Genomic DNA, 9,442 nt, shown 5'->3' on the forward strand with positions numbered 1-9,442 from the left:
TTTTCCCTGCAAGGGAAGCGTGTGGGAGAAGGAGCAGAGCGAGCAGGCAGCACCTCCGACGGCTCCATCCTGGGGTGCCGGGACACGGGCGGTTCGTCCCGCCTTCCTCCCGCGGGCAGGGAAGGAGCCACCGGGGCAGCGGCCTCCCGAGCCGTCGGGCGGCACCAGCACCGCCCCGCTCCGTCCCTCCGGGGGGCTCGGCTCCGCAGCCCGCGGCTAATTCGCCAGTTCATTTAGAGGTGACATCATCCCTCCGAGTCGAGAACATTTTGTCTGGTCCAGATTTAAACTGTTGGAAAAAAACACCCAGGGAGATAAATCGATCGTGCCGGTAAAACCTCTCTGGGCGATGAGCTCAAACGAGTCTTTCTGGGGCGGTACCCCGGGAAAGTCTCGGCACATGGCAGCAGCTTGGCCGGAGCAGACTGGTCCTCTCCGTCCCTTTCCGAGGGTCTCCGAAAACCCAACATTTCCCAGGGGCGGCCAAGGAGTTAGATGTATGGAAACTGAACAAATCGAAACAAATATGCCTTTGAGCTTTTATGACCTTCATCGACTTTTTCTAAGACATAATACACCCTCCCAATTTAATCCGCGGTGTGTGCCATATATAATGTTCTATCCCACATGTATATGCATATATATATATGCGAACACGCACGTATTTATGGCATGTCTGCATATAGACACGTTCCTCCCGCCCTTGTTTTCCCGTTAAAATCCAGTTTCGAAAAATCTGCTCAAATCCAGAAAGACTACATCGATGCGTCAGGACATGCCTCCTGCTATAGGTACACGTCAACTTGTAGGAGTTTTTTTCTTTCCAATCCACAAAACTCGTTTTGAATGCTTTTAGTCTTGTTGCCAAGCAGCAGTTCAAAACAAACAAACAAAAATACAACAATCAAAGGACGTCGAACACATCCCATGGGCTGCTCCTTTCTCGTTTGGTGCATGGATACGCCTCTCCCACCATTTTTCTAGACCCGTAGGAAATATGAATGACGTGACCTGACTACCTTCCTTCCCTGAACATCACCGTGGCAGGATGGTTCCGAAGGGAAAACTTTGAAACACCTCTATATTTGAGTGTGTGTGTCCGCCCGTATAGCTATTCCTCCTAGAAAGTCCCACGGGTTTCAACCCCTACCAATGTTTCGGGAAGAGTGGATGCCAAGCCCGGAACCTATGGAAAGGTTCACTCCCACGAAGGCTGGGAACGACCTTAGGCCAGGAGGGCGGGGGGAACCGCTGCTCCCCACGTCCACTCCCCCAGGAAGGAGCTGCAGGTCAGTCTTGGGCAGGGCCGGGCCCCAGCAACAGCGAGGAGAGGCACTCAGGCTTTAATCACATTTTCACTCTCTTTTTCCTGACGGCAGGTTGACGGACCCTTGAGACACCTGCGCAGGTTTACGGCTTCGCTGAGGCTCCTGGACCTTCTTCCTGCGCCCATCTCCCCCATTCCAAATAAGCAGTCTGTGAAGAAGGGAAGAAACAGACAAACAAAACCACCCTAACAATAAAAACAATCTGGTCGGATTACTTCTGTTTCGCAAATATGTTTCACTTAGGCACTGCAGTTCCTCGGCAAAAGCCCAACCTATCCTTCGGAATCGGCGTGTTTCTGGTGAAAAAGAAAATAACAAAAAACTTCCTCACAACTCGGAAAGAAGAAGTAGAATAAAACATTGCGAAGAGCGAAACGCTTCCTGGCATGCAGGCTGGGTGCAGAAGAGGCGTTGGAAAAGGGATGAAGCACAGAGCATGTGCTCCAGAACATCTTCCACCTTCAGAGGGGAGAGCCTGCGGCGTGGGGGTGGCTGTTTGCCCCCTCACGGGCGGCTGAACCCGAGTGGATTCTGTACTGGGGAGATCAAACCCCAAAACCACTCTGACCGAGCGGCAACTGGTTCCAGGCAGAGCGGGCAGAGCCCTCTGCCCTCTCTGACCCGCAGGGCCCCCTCTCCCGGGGCAGCGGGAGGGAGCAGCCCGACTTTGCGGGAGAAGGGGTATTTACAATTGCGTGGAGGTTATTATTTCACACGTCCCTGCCAGCAGAGACAGCTAGACGGTTCGGATCCTGACCCCGCCCCCGAAACTGGCGGGGCTGTAGGCAAGAGGGTGTCGTGGGTTTTTCCCAGCGGGCGCTGGCACGGAGAGCCCTAGGAAAGCATCTCCGGCAGAAGAGGTTGGGTTGAAGGCGGCACCTCCGGCCCCCAGAGCCTCTGGACCCAGGAGGGAGGGAGCGGGAGAGCCCTGGAGCCCGCAGCAGCTCCCGGTCCCTGCCTCCCCCGACCCCAGGCACAGTGCTGCAGGGTGAGCAGCCCCCTTTGAAATGGGGGCGTTATCCTCCATAAGGGGCCCTCTTGGAAGAGAGGGGAGCGGACCAGTTCGGCGGTGGACCTGGCACGGAGCGGGATAGGGAGAAATCTGTCCTGTCAACATTTGTCTTCCTCCAACCGGGCTGCGGCAGCATCTCCTCCCCGCACCATTCCCCACCCTGGCAGCCAGGAGATGATGTGGCTGGTTGCCCAGGGCCGTATTTTTCCCACCGGGATTCCAAGCACTCTCAGTGTAGAAAATATAATCACTGATGCTGTTCATATAAAGAATCCCATGTAGACCCTGTTCCCCAGAAACCATGGCAGCACCCCTGGGCAGGCAACGGGGGTCCAACCCCCCCCATCTCCCTTCAATCACCACAAGGTGGTCTTAGCTGAATGAAAACATTCTCTTGGCCCAGAAGAACCAAGCTCAATGGGCCAGCAGTCGAGCTATGCAGCTGATCCCAGTGCCAGTTTGCCCAGAGCCTGGCCTCTGTCACCCCTGCTTCTGGGTGTAGCAGCATGATTGACCTCCCTCCTTCCTCTCAAGCCCTTTCCCAAATGCCAAAAACACCAAACCAGAACTTTGCTTTATACTGCCCAAGAAAAGGCTGATTTCCAAACTGCTGGTGGGGCTGGAAGGCTTTCTGCCCTTGGATTGGCATTCGGGCAAGCGGCGAGCTATGCAGCTGATCCCAGTGCCAGTTTGCCCAGAGCCTGGCCTCTGTCACCCCTGCTTCTGGGTGTAGCAGCATGATTGACCTCCCTCCTTCCTCTCAAGCCCTTTCCCAAATGCCAAAAACACCAAACCAGAACTTTGCTTTATACTGCCCAAGAAAAGGCTGATTTCCAAACTGCTGGTGGGGCTGGAAGGCTTTCTGCCCTTGGATTGGCATTCCTCAGCAAAGCACAGAGGGGAGGTACCAAAACCGTGTGTCCGAGGTGGCTGCCACATGCAGTTCAGGGCAAAACAACCATCCTCCCATTCAGTACTTTTTTTCTTTTTAATGACAACATCGCCGTGTGTGCTTGTATAAATCCTCAGTGATTTCACAGCTCCCGGTGGTAATATCACCAGACTGACTCTTATGATTTCCTCCACGCCTGCACAGTTTTAGATTTATAGGTCTCTTACGTACTCATTCACAGAAATAAAAAGGGCGGGAGGACTTGATTTCTGGCTGCTTTCTGAGGTTTCCCTGCCAGAGCCGTGCAAGATTGAGGGCTTTGGAAATGTGGGTTTGTAAACCAACCCCTTAACTGGTTGCACCCAAGTTGGCACACACGCATGCGCACACAGGCACGCACAACGTCACACCTACAGAAGGGCTAAATTTGGTTACAGTGCATGTGGTAAATGGGAAAAGAAGGAAACAAACAAACAAATCAAACACCTCCCCCCTCCCCCCCCAAACCCAACAACAACCAACCAACCAAAAAACACCAAACAAACAAGCAAAAACCACCAAACACCCAAACCAAAACTACTCCGAACGCCCCCCCAATAAACCCCAAATAATCTTGAAAAAACGTTTTAATGGCAGATGCATTAATCGCATATAATAACCACTCTGGTGCCTGCTAGGTCAAAACTCTCCCAGTGCTAAGAAATCCGAACTTCATGTGGATTAGGATGAAATCAAATGGGTATATCAGCATGAAAAACCAACAAAGGAAGAGCAGCTGCTGGGAAGGTCAAAGGGTCTGAGTTATCCAAAAGTCCAATCCAGCCATCATCATCTGAACAGAAAAAAATGCAAATCGTGATGATGAAAAGGAATTAGGAAAATGTCCTAATCGTGATGGCTGTTTGAGTAGGGAGGAATTCTCAGCTCATCTCTCTCTACAGGGATGTTACTCCACTCTCTTTACTCTTCCTTAGCTGTGCTCCTTCTTAGCCGATTATTTTCCTGCTGGTAACACAATACTCAGAGAGCCTGTCTCTACCTCCCCCACAAGAAATGTGTCTGCAACAGACCTCCATGGGGTAAATGCCCAAAAAGGCGGTAAGTGGAACTTCCTCAGACCCCTGGCAGATAAAAGAAGATCTGTATGTGTCCCAGGGAAAGCGATCTGGAACATAAGCTGGTTCCTAATTTCTGAGACAGAAGCACATGTACGAGTTAAGTATGTTCCAAATGAAAACATGGTGTTTTCCAAGCCCTGCAGGGAGGTGAAAAGCACCAGCAATATATGAATGAGGGATGTGCTGCCCATAGACCATATTTTCCATGGCATCAAGCCTTCACACTAGTAAGAGATCCTTCCTGAAGAGCAGTAATCACCTATCAACACCAAAGAACAGGAGTTTCTGATGTGCAGGTACTTGCCTTTAGATGCACTCTGGTTGCACTAATTAAAGGATTATGCTTTCCTTCTCTCTCTGCCTCTTGCCTGGAAGGCTTTGCACACCCTTTTTGCAGTAGAAGTTAATCAAAGCAATTCTCATGGTTAGTATACCTCACAGGCAACATAGTGGTGGGCATTTGTATTGGGCTAACCTACACCTTTCAGCAGGTTTGCATATAAAATGAAACCAGGTGCCTACCCATCATAAAACAAAGAGAAGGTGGGTCTGACCTGTGAAGTAGGCAACTTCACAGAGTAATTTGTATTTTGTAATCTGTAGAACTGGGATGATAGAGCTCAACATACAAAGCTATTCTTGATGAAGTCTATAACTGGAGAGTAAAGACTTGTTCACACATGGGAATGCTTAAGAAGGTCCACACAGGATACAGACTCACTGCTCCACCTCAGATCCACACCCCATCTCAGCCCAGGTGAATTTCCTGGTTAGACAAACCCAAGTTCCCAATAGAGATAAGGAAGAACACAGGAACTTGTTCAGAACAAGAATGTTTGCATTTGGAAGTACTCAGGGAGGGCCATTGTGTTTTAAACTCAAATCCTACCTTAATTTACATGAACTTTCAAGAGCAGACGCTCATTAGCACTGAGTGATCATTTCAATACCTTCCTAGTTAGCCAGTGAGTGTTGCTTTGCACCACCTTCACCTAATCTAAGTGTAAGTAAATGAAATTCAGCTGAAACAAAGGGCTTCTGTAAGTCTCCATGTAGAGTTCCAGCTCAAATCCCAAACCAGACCACTTCTGGATAGAGGTTGGATACAAAGGGTTGAGATGAATTTCTCCTGAAGTCAAAGAGGCCTCACCTGAGCAGGGAAGAGCTGGTCACCCTCAGTGTGCCTGGCAGGCAACCTAAGCAAAGGTGATGCACTCAGGTGTAAATTACCACCTCAGAGTTATGGTAGCACAACTGATGGACACAGCACCTCTTTGTCCATCGCAATGAAGTGGAAAAAAGGTTTATAGAACCTGCTGCTGGAACACATTAATTAGTCTTTCTGATTCCTGAGTCCTGACAGCTTTGCTGACAAGGCAGAAGACATCTCTACCTTCAGCTGCTTCATTCACAGCTACTGTTATTAATTAACCTAACATGATTTCAGTTTAAATTAACACATCAGACACCATGGCTGGTGAAAAGCATCCCCATTTTTTACAGATGGACTGAAAACAGCAGTAACCTCCTCATCTACATCAGCTAAATCCAAAATTAATCATCAATCATACCCCTCAGTGAAATGCTTTGTTATGTGGATGCTCCTGCTCATGTGCTAGATCCCACCTTAAATGGCTCATTTCTGTATAAACAGGTTTTTATCAGCTAAAGGAGAATCAAGACACAGGATTTATAATGGCTCAGGAATGGGGATGTCACCTATATTGAATAGAGTTTAACCAACCATCAGCTGTCACTTAGCCTATGTAACTGGATGAGAAAAACCTTAGGTGAAGTGACAGGGTATTTTGCTACAGCCAAAGCCTGAACCATCCACAGCAAATCCACTCCCATGTTAGACATGCTCTCACAGCCTTGTGCTCCCACTGTTTCTGACTTGCACTGTCTCACATTGCAGCTCTCCCACGTAGCCTGTTCTCTTCAGTTCAGACACCAGAGGCTGGTGGCTTTGTTTACATGGCACTCACACTTTGTGTCCTGTTGTGAAAGGTATTGCAGGGCTGCTCCAAAACACACTTAATCACATTCCAGCAGTGCCAGATACCCCAACACAGATTTGGGGTAGAACCTCGTGACGTATTTTAAACCTTCAGAGAAGGATATTTTTTATCTCAGAAAAAACCCGCGCTGTTCAAACGTCATGGAAGTGTGGATGATGAATTTAGGAGGAGAGTGGGAGCCAGGAAATCTGGAGTTTTCTTCCTGCCTGACTGCTGGCTCTGTGGCCTTGGGCAAGCCCTAATCCTTCCGACTCCACTTCCCCTCCTGTAAAATAGGGGTAATATTAGTTTCTTCATGGTGATGACTGCAGTAGTGATCAGTTAACAGTTTTGCTATAGTAAAAAACAAAATAGATATGTATTATTTTCCATAGTATTTTTAAGAGTAACAATGTCCTTGCTGTTCATATTGACATTTGAGGGTAATAAGAACCACCCACCCCCTTACCCTGTTCATCAGGATCACTTTACAGTACTCCTCCAAGAGTCTGTCTTTGGAAAAGGGACAAATCCAGTTTGTAATCCAATTCATCTGCTTAGGGGTATCCCAGGCATTATACAGCTGTCATGCAACATCTGAAGTGGAAACAACCCAATTTTGATTAGAGCAGATTTTGACTGCAAGAATTTATTTTTTTTTTTTTTTTATGGCAAGCTGCATGTTTTTCTCTCATGCTTCTATTTTGTACCAGTTTATCTCTTTACCCATTTTGATAAAGAGGAAATTTCTCTGTTCTCCCTCTCAATAAATCAAAATTAAACTCCCCAAAACACTGCAGACCAGAAGACTTTGTCTAAGATTTTCTCATGTAAAAAACGGGCTGTTTGCTGTCAGCTCTTTTCCAAGCCACCTGGCTTCTGACTCCTCGAGCAGATGCTGGTCAGGTAAGCTGCTGATGTCTTCAACCCAATTTTGGAGCAGACAGATTTTGACTGCAAGAATTTATTTTTTTTTTTTTTTTATGGCAAGCTGCATGTTTTTCTCTCATGCTTCTATTTTGTACCAGTTTATCTCTTTACCCATTTTGATAAAGAGGAAATTTCTCTGTTCTCCCTCTCAATAAATCAAAATTAAACTCCCCAAAACACTGCAGACCAGAAGACTTTGTCTAAGATTTTCTCATGTAAAAAACGGGCTGTTTGCTGTCAGCTCTTTTCCAAGCCACCTGGCTTCTGACTCCTCGAGCAGATGCTGGTCAGGTAAGCTGCTGATGTCTTGTGTTTTTCCCAGTTCTCTCCAGCATTCACCCACCATCTTTTTTTCTACCTGCAGATGGAAAACTCTTCAGGGCAGAGGAGATCTCAGTGTTCTCTGCTTTCTCCACACTCCGCGAATGGAGTCCTGCTTACAGTGCTGAGGAGAAACGGTAATAATAACACTGAAAAGATATTATTATTAAAGGAAAGGTATAATTTAAGAGATCGTTAGCCCTAATAAACCCTCACCACTGGAGCAGTGCCTGGAGGCCTCCTGCTGTCAGCCTGTACAAAGCCAGGCTGGGTCTAACTGACTGACGTGGAACATCAGGTGCACGCAGGAGCAGGGGCCACGCAGGCACTCCTGGCCACCCTTGGTCTGGTATTTTTTACAGTGGGTTGGGAAGCTGAAGCAAAGAACACAGCCATAGTTCTGGCTCTTTAGATGTGGCAGACATTTTCTGTCTGCAACACCACTGCTTGGCTCTGTAAGCACTAAGCAAATCTAAAATATAAACCAAGCCCTCTATAAAAGTAATGTAAACCTCCAAGATCTATAACCAATGCTTAGTACTCTATTATGTTCTGTTGTAGATTTTATTGCAAGGCTTCACAGAAAGCCACTGACCTGCACCACACATCCTGGGTAGGACAGTGTTGTCTGACAAATGTCTGTCTTGTAGGAAGCCACAGCAAAGCCTTCGAAACAACATTTTGTGGAAAACAGCCTTTCTTATTAATTCTGTACTCTCTGGTTACTCTTATGCCACTTCCATGATTCCAGGCCTTCCCTGTCATTGCACCCCTGCACTAGTAGGGACAGAGCTTGCATCTCTCATGTAACAAGGAATTGCATGACAAGGAATGATGCAGTCAAAGACTTTGTCTAGCTTTCCCACAGAAGTCCTAATGCTGGTTTCACAGTGCCACACGTGTGAAAGGTCTGACATTGCAATATCCAGCCAAAAAAATGTCCCATTTCACATGAGTGGGTAAGCAGATCATTGCAGAGGGACTGGCTTGGGAGACACAAAATAACTTGTTTGGAAAAGCATTTCAGTGTTGGGTATGACCCCCTGATATGTCTCCACCAGCTGGGAGATGGAACTCTCCCAAGGAGATGAGGTGGGTGCAAGGAGGTGCTCAGGCCTTCAGCTCTGACGGAGCTGGTGTTACAGGGCTGCAGGCAAACATGTCATTCATAACCTGCGTAGCTGAAGAGAGGTGTTGGGTTTGCATTTTTAAGAAGACACATGCATGAGTTGAATAAAAAGTTAAGACAGGAGATGGGAGAAGCAGCTGTGGAGCCTGATGGCCACTGATCCTTTCCATTTGAGGAGGTAACCTTTGGTAACCCTGGCCCCAAGTCATGTGACAGGGCCAGGAAATAAACCCTGGGCTCTTACCAGCACTCCTGTGTGTTACACCTTTATTGCAGTGATGACAGGTTGATGGCTACACTGAAAGGTTCTTTTCCTTTGGGGAGTCCTGTCCAATGTACAGCTTTATCCATCCATAAATGCTGTCTAAGTAGTCTAGGGTCACTGTGAAAGGCTCCCGCTCCTCCTCCCATCCCCCCACCTAAAGACCGTGGCTGGAAAAGGGGCCCCTCACCTGCCTGTCAAAAGCCACTATCACACTGTCTCCGTCACCAGCTTTCTTCCCCTTGGAAGTGAAGAAAACTTCCCTCTGTGGAAGTCTTTCAAAAAGATCGTCTTTCCTTTCTCCCTTTCCCATCCCACTCTATCCCATCCCAACCCAGTGAATTGAAACTGCTGGTCAATCACTGTGTGATTTTATCGCATCTCAGGAGAGAATATGACAAAGATGTTCTAATTTCAGGTAACTCCTCTGGCAGTCCACAGAATAATGTG

Source organism: Chaetura pelagica, unplaced genomic scaffold (genome assembly GCF_000747805.2).
Source record: "Chaetura pelagica isolate M959 unplaced genomic scaffold, ChaPel_1.0 scaffold10, whole genome shotgun sequence".
Lineage (NCBI taxonomy): Eukaryota > Metazoa > Chordata > Aves > Apodiformes > Apodidae > Chaetura > Chaetura pelagica.